Source organism: Stegodyphus dumicola, chromosome 1 (assembly GCF_044657685.1).
Source record: "Stegodyphus dumicola isolate Sdum_Otavi_A_Nest chromosome 1, ASM4465768v1".
Lineage (NCBI taxonomy): Eukaryota > Metazoa > Arthropoda > Arachnida > Araneae > Eresidae > Stegodyphus > Stegodyphus dumicola.
Genome location: NC_140768.1, coordinates 87,339,481 through 87,354,795, shown reverse-complemented (window position 1 = coordinate 87,354,795; position 15,315 = coordinate 87,339,481).

Here is a 15,315-nt window from a genome sequence, read left to right as displayed (position 1 = left end):
CTTAAAAGACATTTTCGATACTGATTTGACCACTGCTAAGAAAGACGAGCTATTGAGTCTACTGGATGAATTTAGTGACATTTTTGACTTTAACAGTATTGCGAAAAAATCCCGATGCAATGCGGTGAAGCACAAGATTAATACAAGTGACACCAAACATGCAAAGGCCATACCGTGTGTCAGCCACTGAGAGGCGTGTGATTGCAGACGAAGTGCAACGAATGCTAAAAGAAGATGTGATACAACCATCAGACAGTCCGTGGTCATCTCCAGTCGTGCTTGTGAAGAAGAAAAATGGTGAATGGCGTTTTTGTGTCGATTACAGAAAACTGAACAAGGTAACTAAAAAGGACTTCTATCCGTTACCTCGCATCGATGATTCTTTGGACTGCCTGTCTGGTGCAAAACTGTTCTCTATTATGGATCTATAATAGCTAAAAATATGTAATCATAATCTATTATATTATAAGTCAGGCTACTGGCAAATAGAGGTTTATGATAAAGACAGAGAAAAGACAGCTTTTGTGACTCCAGAGGGTCTCTACGAATTTAAAGTCATGACGTTCGGATTATGCAATGCTCCAGCCACATTTGAACGAATAATGGACACGGTACTAAGAGGTCTCAAATGGAATATTTGTCTTTGCTACCTCGAAGGCATAATCGTGTACGCACCTAATTTCGAAGAACATCAAAAGCGTTTGAGGGAAATACTGAAATGTATCCAAAGAGCGGGACTGACGCTAAATTCCAAGAAATGTTCATTCGGCAAAAAGAAGCTGACTATACTGGGACACTTAGTCCATCAACATGGGATATATCCCGATTCACAAAAGATAGAGGCTGTAGCAAAGTTCCCTATTCCGAAAAATATTGCCGATGTCCGAAGTGTTCTGGGCTTGTGCTCCTACTACCGACGATTTATCAAAAATTTCGCAGATATCGCAAAGCCCCTGCATGACTTGTTGAAGAAAGATTCAAAATTTTCTTGGAACGCGTTACAGATTGAATCTTTCGCAACGCTCAAAAGGCTGCAGACCAGTGGCACTATTTTGGGACATTTTATTCCAGACGCAAAAACCAGGATACATTCTGACGCTAGCGGCTATGGTATCGGTGCAGTACTGGTTCAGATCCAGGATGGCAAAGAAAGACCAATAGCCTATGAATCCAGGTCCCTCACTGCAGATGAAAGGAACTATTCCACCACCGAAAAAGAATGCCTTGCCGTCATCTGGGCAATTAGTAAATTCAGGCCATACCTCTACGGAAAACGCTTCACGGTAGTCACAGATCACCACTCTTTATGTTGGCTGGAAGGATCCATCCGGAAGACTTGCACGGTGGGCTCTCAGGTTGCAGGAATACGACATAAATATCGTCTACAAGAGCGGTCGCAAACACTCCGATGCAGATTTACTATCAAGGAAGCCTCTTATAGAACCAATAATTGAGAACAATGAAGACATCCCTTTCTTTGCAGCGATCGTAGATTACGGAAAAGAGCAGCAGAAGGACAAACGATTAAAATCCATCATTACAACTCTCAAGAGAGGTGACGCATATCAAAATTATCAAATAAGAAATGGTATACTGTACAAAAGAAGCTATGATCCTATGGGACAGCAATGGATCTTGGTGGTACCAAAGCAACTTCGTAGCGAGGTTCTAAGAAGTCTTCATGATGCTCCATCTCGGATTTGCCAAAACGTACAACCGAATAAGGAGGAAGTACTATTGGCCAGGGCTATATGGAAGCACACGGCGGTATGTATCACACTGCCGAGAATGCCAAAGACGGAAATTACCGCCGCAACGTCCACCAGGACAGCTTCATCCGATAAAACCTCCTGACACACCATTTACCAAAATTGGAATAGATCTACTTGGACGCTTTCCTGTTACTCGAAATGGGAACTGGTGGATTACCTTACCAAATTTGCAGTCACAAAGGCAATACCGACAGCTGAAGGCACCGAAATTGCCAAGTTTATAGTTGAAGAAATTGTACTGAAGCATGGGGCCCCCAAAGACATGATAAGTGACCGAGGACGCAACTTCTTATCCAATGTTTCTAAAGAAGTAATTCATCTATGTAAGACGTCTCATCTGCTGACGACTGCTTACCACCCTCAGACCAATGGCTTAACTGAAAGATTCAATTAGACATTGGCAGACATGTTGTCCATGTACGTAGACGTTGAACAGAAAAATTGAGGTACTAGTCTACCATTTGTAACCTATGCCTATAATTCAGCCAAACAAGACACAACGGGCCCATTCTTTCTCATTTATAGCAGAGATATCCAGACTCCTCTCAAAGTAATTTTCCCATACAGTATCGAAGATCCAGAAGATAGTTATGCGCAACATCTGATCACTACAGCTGAAGAAGCTAGACAGCTTGCAAAACTCCATATTCTTAAAGCGCAAACCACAGACAAGCGCCGATACGGAGGAGAGACATCCACCTGTCAGCTACATCATCGGAGATTTTGTCTGGGTCTTCATTCCAGTACGAATGGTTGGGTTATCCGAAAAGCTCCTAAAACGTTACTTTGGACCGTATCGAATAACACGGCAGCTCTCTGACGTGACGTATGAAGTAGAAAGTATGGAACAAAATAAGAAACGACGGGATTCAAACGACATCGTTCATGTATTGAGATTGTAGCCCTAGCTTGATCCGAAAGTACAACTACACGATGAAAGAAAGCCCAACATTTCCAGGATACCTGTTATAAGAAGCCAGACCAGATCACAGCAAGACGCTACTTCTTCCTAAGAAGGGGGAAATGTAGCGAAAATTGCTCTTTCGACCGAGCTCCTCATAGCTTAGCGGAGAAGGCGCAGGACTCGAAACCCATCAACGGCAAGTTGCCTGATAATTGGTTTTTTAATGTTATCTTATTTATTTATGTAAATTTCCTCTTTATTGTTCCAGAACATTCCAAGTCTGGAATGTTTCAGCATGTTCACCAGCTGTATATAAGTAGCTCTTCATTCAGTTCGAGTTAATAAAAAGTCTTGAGTTTAGACTTGTACTTGCCTGTTCATTTGTAGGATCCCCTCATCTACGCGACAATATCATAACTGATCAGAAATCAATAACGCGAACAAACACACAAACAGATAATCTTCTTTATACAGTGTCTCACAAAAGTGATGGGACACTTGTGCTTTACAAAAGAAAACTGTAATAAAGTAAATTAAAAAAAAATGTAAAAATTTTTTGTGGGTGTGTTTCATACTTAAATTTAGTAACAATTATTACATAACATACATTTTCCAAAATATTAAAATATTAATTTAATAAAAATACAATTGTTTAAAACGGAGCAAAAAATGGCTCACATAAGTGATGGGACACCATTAGATACTACTACGTACTACAATAAAAATAATTTTTGGGGTTTTTATTTTTACTCAAAAGCAATTAGCAATAATTTATAAAATCGTTTGCAGTATTTCTCTCCAGTTTGTTTTGAAATTTTTGTGTTTTTTTGCTCTGTGCAGCCATGAATGCTAAACGAAAAGAAACTTTGTCTGAAGTTCGAAAATTAGTTATTAATTTCATATTGAACGTGGAAAATCTATTAGAGAAAATCCTGAAACAGTTAACTTGAGTCATACAACAGTTTACAATATCATTAAACGATATAAAAAGAATCATGTGATTAAGGATAAAAGAAGACCTGACCGACCATCAAAGCTACCCAATGGAATAAAGCGAATCATCGTTCGAAATATTTAAAAAAAATCCAAGAATGAGTGCTCCTAAAGTTGCTGCTGATTTACAAGCATTATATGGAGTAATTGTTAAACCTGAGACTATTAGAAGAGTAATTCGATCTACTGGATATCACGGTAGAGCAGCCAGGAAAAAATTCTTCGTGAGTGAAAAGAATAGAAAACTCAGACTGGCTTTCCCAAAATCCAACATAAATAAGAATTCTGATTACTGGAATGAAGTTATATTTGCTGATCAGAGTAAATTTAATATATTTGGTTCTGACGGTAGAATCTTGGTGTGGAGAAAACCCAGGGAAGAATTTCGAAAACAGAACTTGGTGCCAACAGTAAAACATTGTGGAGGAGGAGTTATTGTATGGGGGTATATGTCTTCCGCTGGAGTTGGTACTCTTGTTTTTATTGACAGTATAATGGATCAGTACAAGTATATTGACATTTTAAATCAAAATTTGAAATCTTCAGCGCGAAAATTGAACCTTCATAACGATTTTAAATTCTACCAGGATAATGACCCCACGCACACTGCTTTTAACATTAAACTCTGGCTGCTGTATAACTGTCCTGAAATAATAAAAACACCACCTCAATCTCCAGACTTAAATCCCATAGAGAATATCTGGCAAGAATTGGAATCAAGAATTCGCAAGCACACCATTTCTTCAAAAAAAAAAAAAAAAAAAAAACTATTAAAATCGGTGTTTCAAGAAGAATGGGGTAAAATCACTCCAGAAATCACAAAAAAATTATTAGAATCCATCCCAAGAAGATTAAATCATATTTTAAAAATAAAAGGAAATCCAACAAAATATTAAAACCTTTTAAAAAGTAAAATTTTTGGATAAATATTTGATGGAAAAGTAAGTGTCCCATCACTTATGTGAGCCATTTTTTGTTCCGTTCTAAACAATTGTATTTTTATTAAATTAATATTTTAATATTTTGTGAAAATGTATATTATGTAATAATTGTTACTAAATTTAAGTATGAAACACGCCCACAAAATGTGTTTACATGTTTTTTTAATTTATTTTACTACAGTTTCCTTTTGTAAAGCACAAGTGTCCCATCACTTTTGTGAGACATTGTATGTATACATTTTGTAAAACTTACAAATTTTTTATTAACAAACTGTACGATTTGAAAGCGAGCAGTAGCAACACTATTCGAAATCTTTTCAATCTTGCTTTTAAGCAAGAAGAAAGGAGATGAGGACTTTGGCGAAAGCCGTTTCCTCCAGTCCGTGAGGAATGTTCGAAATAAAGCATTTTTATCTCCAACGCGCGAGACTGTTGCCATTCGGAAAAATGAGTGCGAAAATTAGCGCTTTAGGAGTTTTTAATTAATATTTCGGCTGATTAAAGTCGTCGAAGATGAGAACAGTCGAAATGGCTTACCACGAATTTGAAAGTTTGGTGACGATAACTATAGTACTGACTGAGTTATTAGCGAACAAACAAACATATTTTCTTCTTTATATATATAGACAGAGATAATGAACTGCTTTTATTACTTTTAAATCCCGTGCTTTGTTAATCGAGACAGAACTTTGAAATAAAAATTAATATTTTTTGCTTTCCGAATGGCAGCACACTATCTGGTAAAATGTAACAGTATTTTATCTCGGGTGATGGCAATGCACTGCTTTTGAATCGTTGGGTTTATTAATCAAAATTTGCTAAGTTTGTACAAAGTATGAAATAAATAAAAACTAAATTCAAGTTTCGATGTGCACATGTTCATGTAGGAGGACTAAGTGTGTTTAATATTTACTGCGCAAACTGCCACCGTTTCTCCACAGTGCAAGAAATATACATACATACATACATTACAATAATTTTGTAAATATAACGCTGGTTTTTGTTGTTTGTCTTCTGAATTAATACATACATACGTTCATGCATAATACAAATTCTTCATTATATAATAACAGAGGTATACAAAATTAATAAATTATTTTGTGATTTGTTAATAAATTTTAATTTAATCCATTTCTCCTATGGAATCGGATATTCTCCTATGGAATTTTAATTTAATCCATATTTCCTATGGAATCGAATGTAGTGAATCAAACTTTCGGACTTTTGAAATTCTTTATAACGGATTTTGACTGTATAGATATCGGGATTTAGAGAGCTTCCATGTTGATCAAGAGCGAAGTGCCCAGTCATTTACCGAGAAGGCCAGACTTAAGGCTCTAGCTATAGCATAAAGATGAACAAGGCAACCAATTATATCCATATAATGGTTAATTTGCAGTGGACTAGAACCGAAACAGAAGCAACTCGAATTATGATCTTGCTTTCCAGGTTTAGCGAGTAAAATATGAACCTTCCTTCTTCAAGAACTGCAGTGTAAAGAAAAACAAAAGTTGATTGATAGATTATTCTTAAAAAATGGCAATGCAAACAATAAGCAAAAGCTTCCTTGAAATATTATTTTTCAAGAACTGTAAAGAACGAACAAAAAGCTGCCTTTATTATTATTTTTCAAGAAATGTAATGTAAAAAGCAAATAAAAGAGCCTTATAGATTATTCTTCAAAAATTGCAATGTAAAGAACATGTATTAATGTAACCTGTACAAGGCTACATGAAGATATAATAATGTACAAGGTATTAATGTAGCAAGATCAGTTTCGTACATTCATTCGTCCGCCTTGAATCGTGAGCTTTCTGTGAAAGGAAACTAGCAAGGCTTCTTATAACCAGATATAGAGTTTGCTTTTCTCTTTTGTTTCAAAGTCATCTCAAAATTCAAATCATCCAACTGTTTCCACGAACTGACTGCGCGACGATAGTTTCAAAAAACGTCTCTGAATTCAGAAAATTACTTCACAAAATGGCATTTTAAAATAAGCACACCCTTGCAAACAAATCATAAAAGGAAGAAAAAGGAGTCACTGTAATTATTTTACTTCAAAATTGGTACTCGGACGAAAGTGCACACCTGTGTCAACATAAACAATTCAGAACAAAAACTGTGAATTATAAAACTGTTAGAAACACACGAGAAAGCGGATTTCCGCCTTTTTATCGAGATTTGTTTCCTGAAGCTGAGTAATAGGATATTTAATAGATGGGGAAACTAAAATCTTTCACATTATTGCAATGTTGCATGAAGGTTAGTAACGTGTCGTGATGGAGATGCGACTTTGTGACGTAGATGCAAAGTCCCAGCAACCACCGTTCCCTGCACGGGATACAGAATTTAAAGATGAGGGGGAAAAGTTCAATGCTTTTTAACTCAAGGTTTCAAAATATTAAATTAGGAACATAATTTTAAACTTTAAATTTTGGTTTTTCATGTTATTTTTCAAAAATCAGACTTTGATCCATTGTTTAGCATTCTCGCTCGTGAATGTTATCTGTAACTTTCTGTGTATTTTCATAATTTTAAAAGAGGGTTGGCAAGTTTCTTTTCCGTCCAGGGAAAAGAATTCGCCAGAAGAAAATATCTCTTCGACAACAAGAAATTCTGAATTACAGTAAACTTTTGACCACCATTGGCTTAATACTTAAAACCTCTGAATGGTTAGTTTCCGCGATTTTCCCCTTATGTAACGTGAATAGAAACCATTTCTCTTAGAATGTACTTGATTAAGGCATCTGCCTGTAAGCAGATAGCCCTTGTGTGGTTAGCTATATGCAGATAACCTAAGCAGAAGACTCCTAATTAACCGAAGTAATACTAGGAATGTCCGCGTTTAACCCAAAATCACACAACAATTAAAAAAGTGCACGGGACAGAAGAATAATAAAATTCATATTGTAATTAGTATAAAATTTATATTAATAGTAATTGTATTCTTATGCAGTTTAGTTTGCAGAATAACTTCATTTGCAAGTCAACTTTATCAGCAAATCACAACTTTTATTCATATTTCTCTTTAATTTCTACCATGGAACATGGGATTTCAAGAAAAACAGAAGACAATAACTGTACAGCACTTTTTTTTTCTTTCTTTCGATTTAACAATTTATTGTTAACGAAATGTAAGATTCTAGCTAAATTAAAATTATTGAAGCAGCTATTCACTAAGTTCAAACTTTATCAATAACAAAGCGGATAAAAAGACATTTTTATTCAACTGAAGAAAGGATTTACAGTAGGCACTCGTAGGGTCTACAACACGCAGCCAATACTTTTGGCTGTAACTCCAAAAAGAAATAGTAAATTAAAAATAAACCTAAGTTAAATAATCAGCTGCACGGAGGTAATCGACGAGAGCTGGCTCTTAGCCCTACCACCAACGGAGACAAACCGGCAATTAATATGCACGGTCGTAAAATAGCAACCTTAAATTTCAGTGAAACAACGCAGCCAAAAGGCAGAACACTCTTTGTCTGAAGTAACTCAGACGCCAGCTTAAATAGTATCTTTCTACCCTACTTTGCCTAACGCACGAAACTGAAATATCCTTCTGGCAGGAAAGCATGGGTTGAAAGCAAGAGCTATAGGAAATGTTGCTTCAAAATAAAATAAACTATTAAATAAATCCCCACAGAATGTTTTAACAATGTTTTTATATTTCGTATTAGGTACAATTAAATTACGTATTATTGTGGACAAAAACAGTTCCTAAATATTCTGATATAGTCTGATACACTACGCGTAATCTTCTTTTTTTTAAGAGGGAGGGGCATTCTCATTAAAATTTTGCTTTATTCTGACGTTTTGTGATAGTCAATTTTTCCATCGCTCTACAACAAACACACTTACATGTCTTTTTTAGACATGGCTTTCTTAAATCACTACCTGGTTAATCCGCCCGTATTTAATCGAGAATTGATTGTATTCTACATTTATTCCTGTTCTTCTAATTTTATACGAGTATTTTACTAGTATACTAATTCTATATGTTATCCATTTACTGAATTATTAAATTAATAAATAATTTAATTATATTAATTTAGTCTTATCTTTCTAATTTAATTAATTAGGGCTTATACTTAATGGAAAAGAAACAGAATCCTGGTTTCAAATGAGTAAACTCATATTTTATACAACACATGATGAAACCATAAAAACCAAAAGTTTAAAAGATATTGAATTATTAAGTAATTTCATTACAATGCGTTATATTATTTGCAGCAGTGCTCTCTGGTTATACTGAAATTTTATACTGAGTTTTATATCTATTATACTGAGGGCTTTTAATAAGAGTTTTTAGCCCCTAGGAGCGTTAGCTCAGAAAGGTTATTAGTCTCAAAACGGGATTTTGTGTCGGTTCACTATAAACGAGGTATCACTTTTAAATTGTTGCCACTAAATATTATTTCCCTGTATTATATTTAAAGAAATTAAATAATGAAAAATCTCTATGAATGTATGCATAATTCTCGAGTTGTGAAAATCTGCGGTACCTAGAGCCATCAAATTTTGAATAACGTAAGCCTTCACCCGAACATGGGCACCTGGAAGCCCGAATGTTGAATTTCGAAATAATTTTATTATCTATTTCATATTTTGTAAAATTTTAACGAATTTTTTATTAACAAACTCAACGATTTCAAAGCGAGCAACTGCAACACTGTACGAAATTTTTTTTATTATTATTCCCAGCGCGCGAGACTATTTATTGGAAATTCCAGATATGCTATTTTTAAATATTTTGTGATGCTGCTGTTCAATTGATTTTATACGCTTTAAGGGCGAAGAACATGATGTAATTTGGTCCAAGCTTTGAACAGTTTTGCTCTGTAGCGGTGAAATTAAGCAATTATTCTAAAGTCCATATTTATAAAATTTTTGTCGTATCACTATTATATTTGCTTAAAATATTATTCATATTTACCGGATAAAATCACTTTAATATTTCCTAATTGGCAAAAATATATTTTATATTTTGTTTTCGCAACATAAAAGTATTAACAAAGAGGTTGGAATATTACTTTAATTAGAATTTTAACAAAAGGTTAATCTAACCTTCTTAGTTTTTAATGGCGATGTACGAGCTTGCAGAAGTAGTAATAGCTCTGATAAGAAAATTAAAAAAAAAAAAAGTTTCTTATTATGAGAGAGATATTTCAAAATAATAAGTTATTAATGTCAGATCGTGTCTCTTTGCTGGAGTATGTTGTTTCTGCCTCAGGGTATACGTTTTATGACTGAATTACTTAAAAACGAGTTCTGTTAGAGAAAGCATAAGGTCGAAGCTCGAGCGGATGAAAAAAATGAAGTTCAGAATAAATTGAGATGAAGATCGTGAAATGTTTCGTATTTTACGGCGTGTTAAGTCTTATCAACTTATATAACGCCTTAAAAAAATTAAGCAAAATTAATAACGCATTTTTAGTGTTTGAAAACTCATAAAAAACTCGTGTGAAAATTTAACTGCCTTACCAAATGTAACAAAATTATAAAGGCACTAATATAAATCACAAAAGAATAGCATTGAACGGTACATGAGGAGGAGAAAATCAAACATTGAACGATTCTTATATATTTATTACTAGCTGGGGTACCCTAGTACCCCCTACATACAAAGTCACGGCACGGCTGACACTACGTCATTAAAGTCGTCCTTATCTACAGACAGAATGGTGGCCACACGAAGCCACTCATCGCTGTTATTCCCTTAAGACGAGAGAAAATGAAACGTAGTCCCTCCCCTTGCAGAAGGCTTATATCATTTGGTTTTAAATAAATAAATATGTATATCCGATTTGCCCTTCATCGACTGCATTTCCTAATTTCAAATACGTATCTTAACTTTTCTTAAATAATTTTACACTTAAAATAATAGAACAGAAATTGATTTAACATACTTCAGATGGTGGTAATAAAATACATGTTTAAGATCTGGCTGTTGCTGGTTTGTTTTTTGAATATATATTTTACTAAATTGTTTTTTGAATATATATTTTACTCTTCCTTAATAAAAAGGCAACAATAATGCATAATAACAAGTTAACAGTTGATTAAAATTAAAAAATCTGGTGTGTACACCACATAACTTCCTTGTACGGAATATTAAATTATACGAATTTTTTCTTGCATTTTATTTAAACTTATTAGATTGAATTAAACCTACTTCGCCGACAGCGCATAAACCACAATAGAATAAATGCATTCCTTAAAATTCACTTTGTTTACCATAGCGACACTCTGGCGCTAGGTTTACTTAACAGTACTATATTTCATTCATATTATAACTCAGAATGCACAAAATGTATATCATTTAAAGAATTATCTAATCGTTGCCACATGTTCTATTCAAATACTATAATAAAGCTAGAACTATGTGTAAAAGAAATTAAGCAAACAAAACAAAACAGAAACAGTTTTTCACAGACGATTGAGTATTTCTCATTTAATTAATTAAGTTCTCACTTCGCGAGAAGGCAAAAATACATAAAAACTCAAAATATCTATATTAAAAATTATGAAGTAAATCTCAAACGCTTATTTCCTCGAAAAAATTCCAGAAAGAATTAAGCATGATTTAATTGGCAATAATAAATGAATGCGTTATCTTTGTTGTTGCGAAGCTAAGTTTCTCTAAATTGGCAACAAATCCACTAGTCTCCTGTTTCAAATGTAAACATCAATGGCCGCCATTAAAAACAGGCATAGCGGCAATTAAACAACTTTAAAATTGCTGATAATTCTAAAAATATTGCACACAGATTTACTAAAGGCATAAAATCCTTAACCGGAAGATAAAAACATAATTCAATCATTTTTAAAGCAAAAAATGTACAATTTACAAACATATAAGAGTAAAGAAACTGAGATCATTGAGCCGGGTAATAGAGTGGATATATTTATATACGTTTAGTGCGGCCGATTGCAACCAAAATACGAGGTGCACATCTACATGTTATAGCAGTCCTATATACAAAATTTCGACGTTCTGAGGCTACTCGTTTTTGAGTTATGCGAGATACGTACGTACACACGTACGTACGTACATACGTTCGTACAGACGCCACGAAAAATTCTCTTCAGAATTAATTTTAAAGCAGTTTTATAATTTTTTTGGAGGAAACGAGTCTTTTATTCTGTCCTTACGTACAGATATCACGCAAAAACATCGTTAAATTACATTCGATAGCGGTCAAAATGGATATTTTCGTTGAAATATGCTGCCTGAAACTTTTCGCGATTACAATACTTCCTTTTTACTTCGTACAAGGAAGTAAAAACCCTAATCCTAAATTTATTAATCATGTTTTATTTTTGCAATATCAGTTTTTAACAACATTTGCTATTTACACATATTTGTTTAGTAATTTTCCGGTTTTGATCTTGTTCACTTCACTGTAGGATTGAATTTTGTAACATATAATAAACCTGGAATATGATTTGAATACTATTTTTGAGCAATGTGAAAAATACTATTTTTGAGCAATATGAAAAATACTATTTTGAGCATATATTGGTATTAATTCAGTGTTAATTTTCACTATAGGCGCAAAAAATTCCATACAGTTAAGCTTTTTCAATTAGATTCCTATTTTTGAAGAATATGTAATTGCATCTTTCTCAATAACAAAAAAGGAAAATTGCAAAAATTCAACAAACTTTACACTTATTTGGAATGAAAAATTCTTAAGTTTCATTCTTATCATTTAATGTCTGTAACATCCCTTTTGTTTAATATGTACATATATAATTTTCTTGTAACTAGTAAATTTTTGTTCCTAAAATCATTTAATTGTAACTTATCTAAGAATTTTTTAGCAAATGATAAATATGAAGTTGTATAATTGATATGCACTTACTGGAATTTTTTTTATCAGGATAATCAGCAGAAACTTTTAAAACATCTAAATAGATCAAATGCCCTGAATTTTTAGAATTGTAAGGAGTAAGGAGTTTAGTGTTAAGGTAAGATTTAAAATTTTCAGATCATTATTATTCTGAAATATATTATTCTGAAATATATAGTCTGATATATTATTCTTATATTATTCTGAAAATTCAATAAAATTTTCAGAATAATTTCAGATCTTTATAAAGAAAGTAGCACAACTAGGGTGCAAAACGCATTAAAAAAAGGCTTATTTTTTACCTGAAATTTTTCTACCAGTACAATTATAACTAGAAATAATAGGAAATGACACCATGTATCGTAGTGAGAAAAAGGGGAGTAAATGTTTATTTAGGCAACTTCATGCTACTTACTTTTTATTACAGTAAATCCCTTTGAGAAAAAATAACTTAGTACAAATGTATGAGCAGGGGCGTAGCTAGAGGGGGGCAAGGGGGGGCATCTGTCCCCGGGCACAGAATCCAAGGGGCGCCAAACTGATTTTACGACATTTTAGAATTAAATGTTTTCCATCCTTGGCAAGCAGTAGGGGGCGCGAAATCTTCAGTTGTCCCTGGGCGCTGAGAAACCTAGCTACGACTCTGTGTATGAGGCCTTAGAGCTGGGAAGAAGTGAAAGTACTTTTTTATTCTAGTTGAATTTTTATAGAGTTATCAGATGCATTTTCCCCTGTATACGTACAACTATATTTCTAGAAATTTTATTTCTTTGACAAAATTAAACATAGAATAAAATGAAAATAATATATTAGTAAATATCTATAAAAATTAGTCATCTGGAATTGTATTTGACTACAAATTGTACATACTTCCTTCTTACAGTTTAAAATTAATGTAACAAACGCGTCTGTTTCAATTAAAATAAGATTAGAAAATTTCAAGATATTGATTTTAAAATATAAACGAAAGTAATATTAATTGACAAAGTATTTTATCTTCAAAAATGAATATTCTTTAGTTTATGATGGAAAAGCTTAGTATATTATAGAACAGACCTTAGAACTCTAGCACTTTTCTATGATAATTGCAAATATTTCCCTTTTTTTTGTGTGTGTATGCGTGCATGCATTTTGGAATAGGTGGCAAAGATTTCACAACACAAATAGAAAAAGCACTTTTTTTATTCAACATATTATACACATTCTGCAGAAAATATTCATTTAAAAAAAATGAATTACAAGTCTGAAAATATTAAGGAAAGATAGGTTAGTTTCACTCTCTTATTTTGTACCTTAAACACATAACATATTTCATTTCTGCTACATACATAAACTATTTTTTTAATGTTTTCAATTTCCATTGCTTAGTTAAATTATTGCTTAAAAGATTGTCATTTAACTTTTTGCAGTAATTATCTAGAAAAATATTTGTTGTTGATTGTATGATATTTTTCAAAACAATCTGAGGTTTATGAAGTTTTGCATAGTCATTCAGTTCCAAAAATTTTTTTCATGAAGTAAATTTAATTTTACACACTGTATCTCGTGGAGAGACGACTTTCGTGACGTCAGAGCAACCCTTGGCTTTGTATGTAGAAGGTACTGGGTACCCGGCTTCGCTCAGGGAGTTGATATGAAATTGTGTGGTAATTGGAATAAAAGGATAAACTTTAAAACATGTCGGTTCGAATTATAACTTTATAGTCATCAGAAATCATTCAGTTTAGTGCTTTTTGAATACGTAAATAAGTCGATTATATTTGTCTAAGATCCTCTGTATATCTTGGATTATTTTCTCGCCTATCTACTGATGTTTGTGCATCGTTAATCAATTTCTCTTTCTTCATTTCTGAGATATACTTGCAGAAATTTATAAATTTATAGTCTTCATTGGGTAGTGGTAGTAATGATCCCATTTCGTGATAGATTTGTCTTTGGATGAAAAAAAAAAAAAAAAAAAAAAAAAAAAAAAAAACATAATCGATTTTATCTCTATTAGTGCTGATCAAAGTAACACCGAAAGAAGTCATTTTGGAAGCATGCGTTGTACGCTTTTGTATTTTGAAGAAAGTGTTTGGATTCTGAAGTTTCCCCAGTAATGTAATGTAGAAATTCCTACAGGCGTGCTTCCAGTGGTGGTAATCGAATTTTTCCATTCATGCAACAGGAATCTTGGTGTTTCTTTAAGGAATTTTTTCGAGCAGACATTATCCATTTTTGCGATTACGATGTGTTTGTGTTTGTTATATTCATTTGTCGGGTCGTAGTGGAATGCTTCATTTGTTAGGTTGTACTGTTTACTTGTCTCGTCCGCGCTTCTTGTAGGGTGATATTTTCATGGGTGACTTGCATTCGCAGTCTTTTATTCTTAGATTGACTCGCAAATCTTGACTATTCAGTTCGTTCATTTCTCTGCTTCTCGCAGTGCTCGTTCTCCTTCATTGGGAATGTAAATGTGCTTCGCGCTCTTCAGCTGTTTCGTTTTTTCGCTGTTCTTTTTGTTTTTGCTTCAGAACTGGCAAGATCTCCTTCTCTTTTACGTTTGGGCATTCTATAAAATATTAATCAAATCAACTTTTCATAGAGAAATACATCAAGTTTCGATTTACAGTCAGTTACTGTATCACTTTGATTACTCGATTTAGGTCTGTTTCCGCGTTTTTAAAAAATCTTCCTGTTTGCGCGAAATCGGGGAGTACAGTCCCCCTCCCAAAGTTCTTCAGGGGATGTCAGGATGAGTCATTAAGAAGAGTTGGGCAGTTTCTTTGTGAATAAGTTAGTCATCGTCTTGACATTGTTAGACTGAAGACGTGTCTTAGTTTAGGCAAAGAATCTCTAAAAAGAGAATC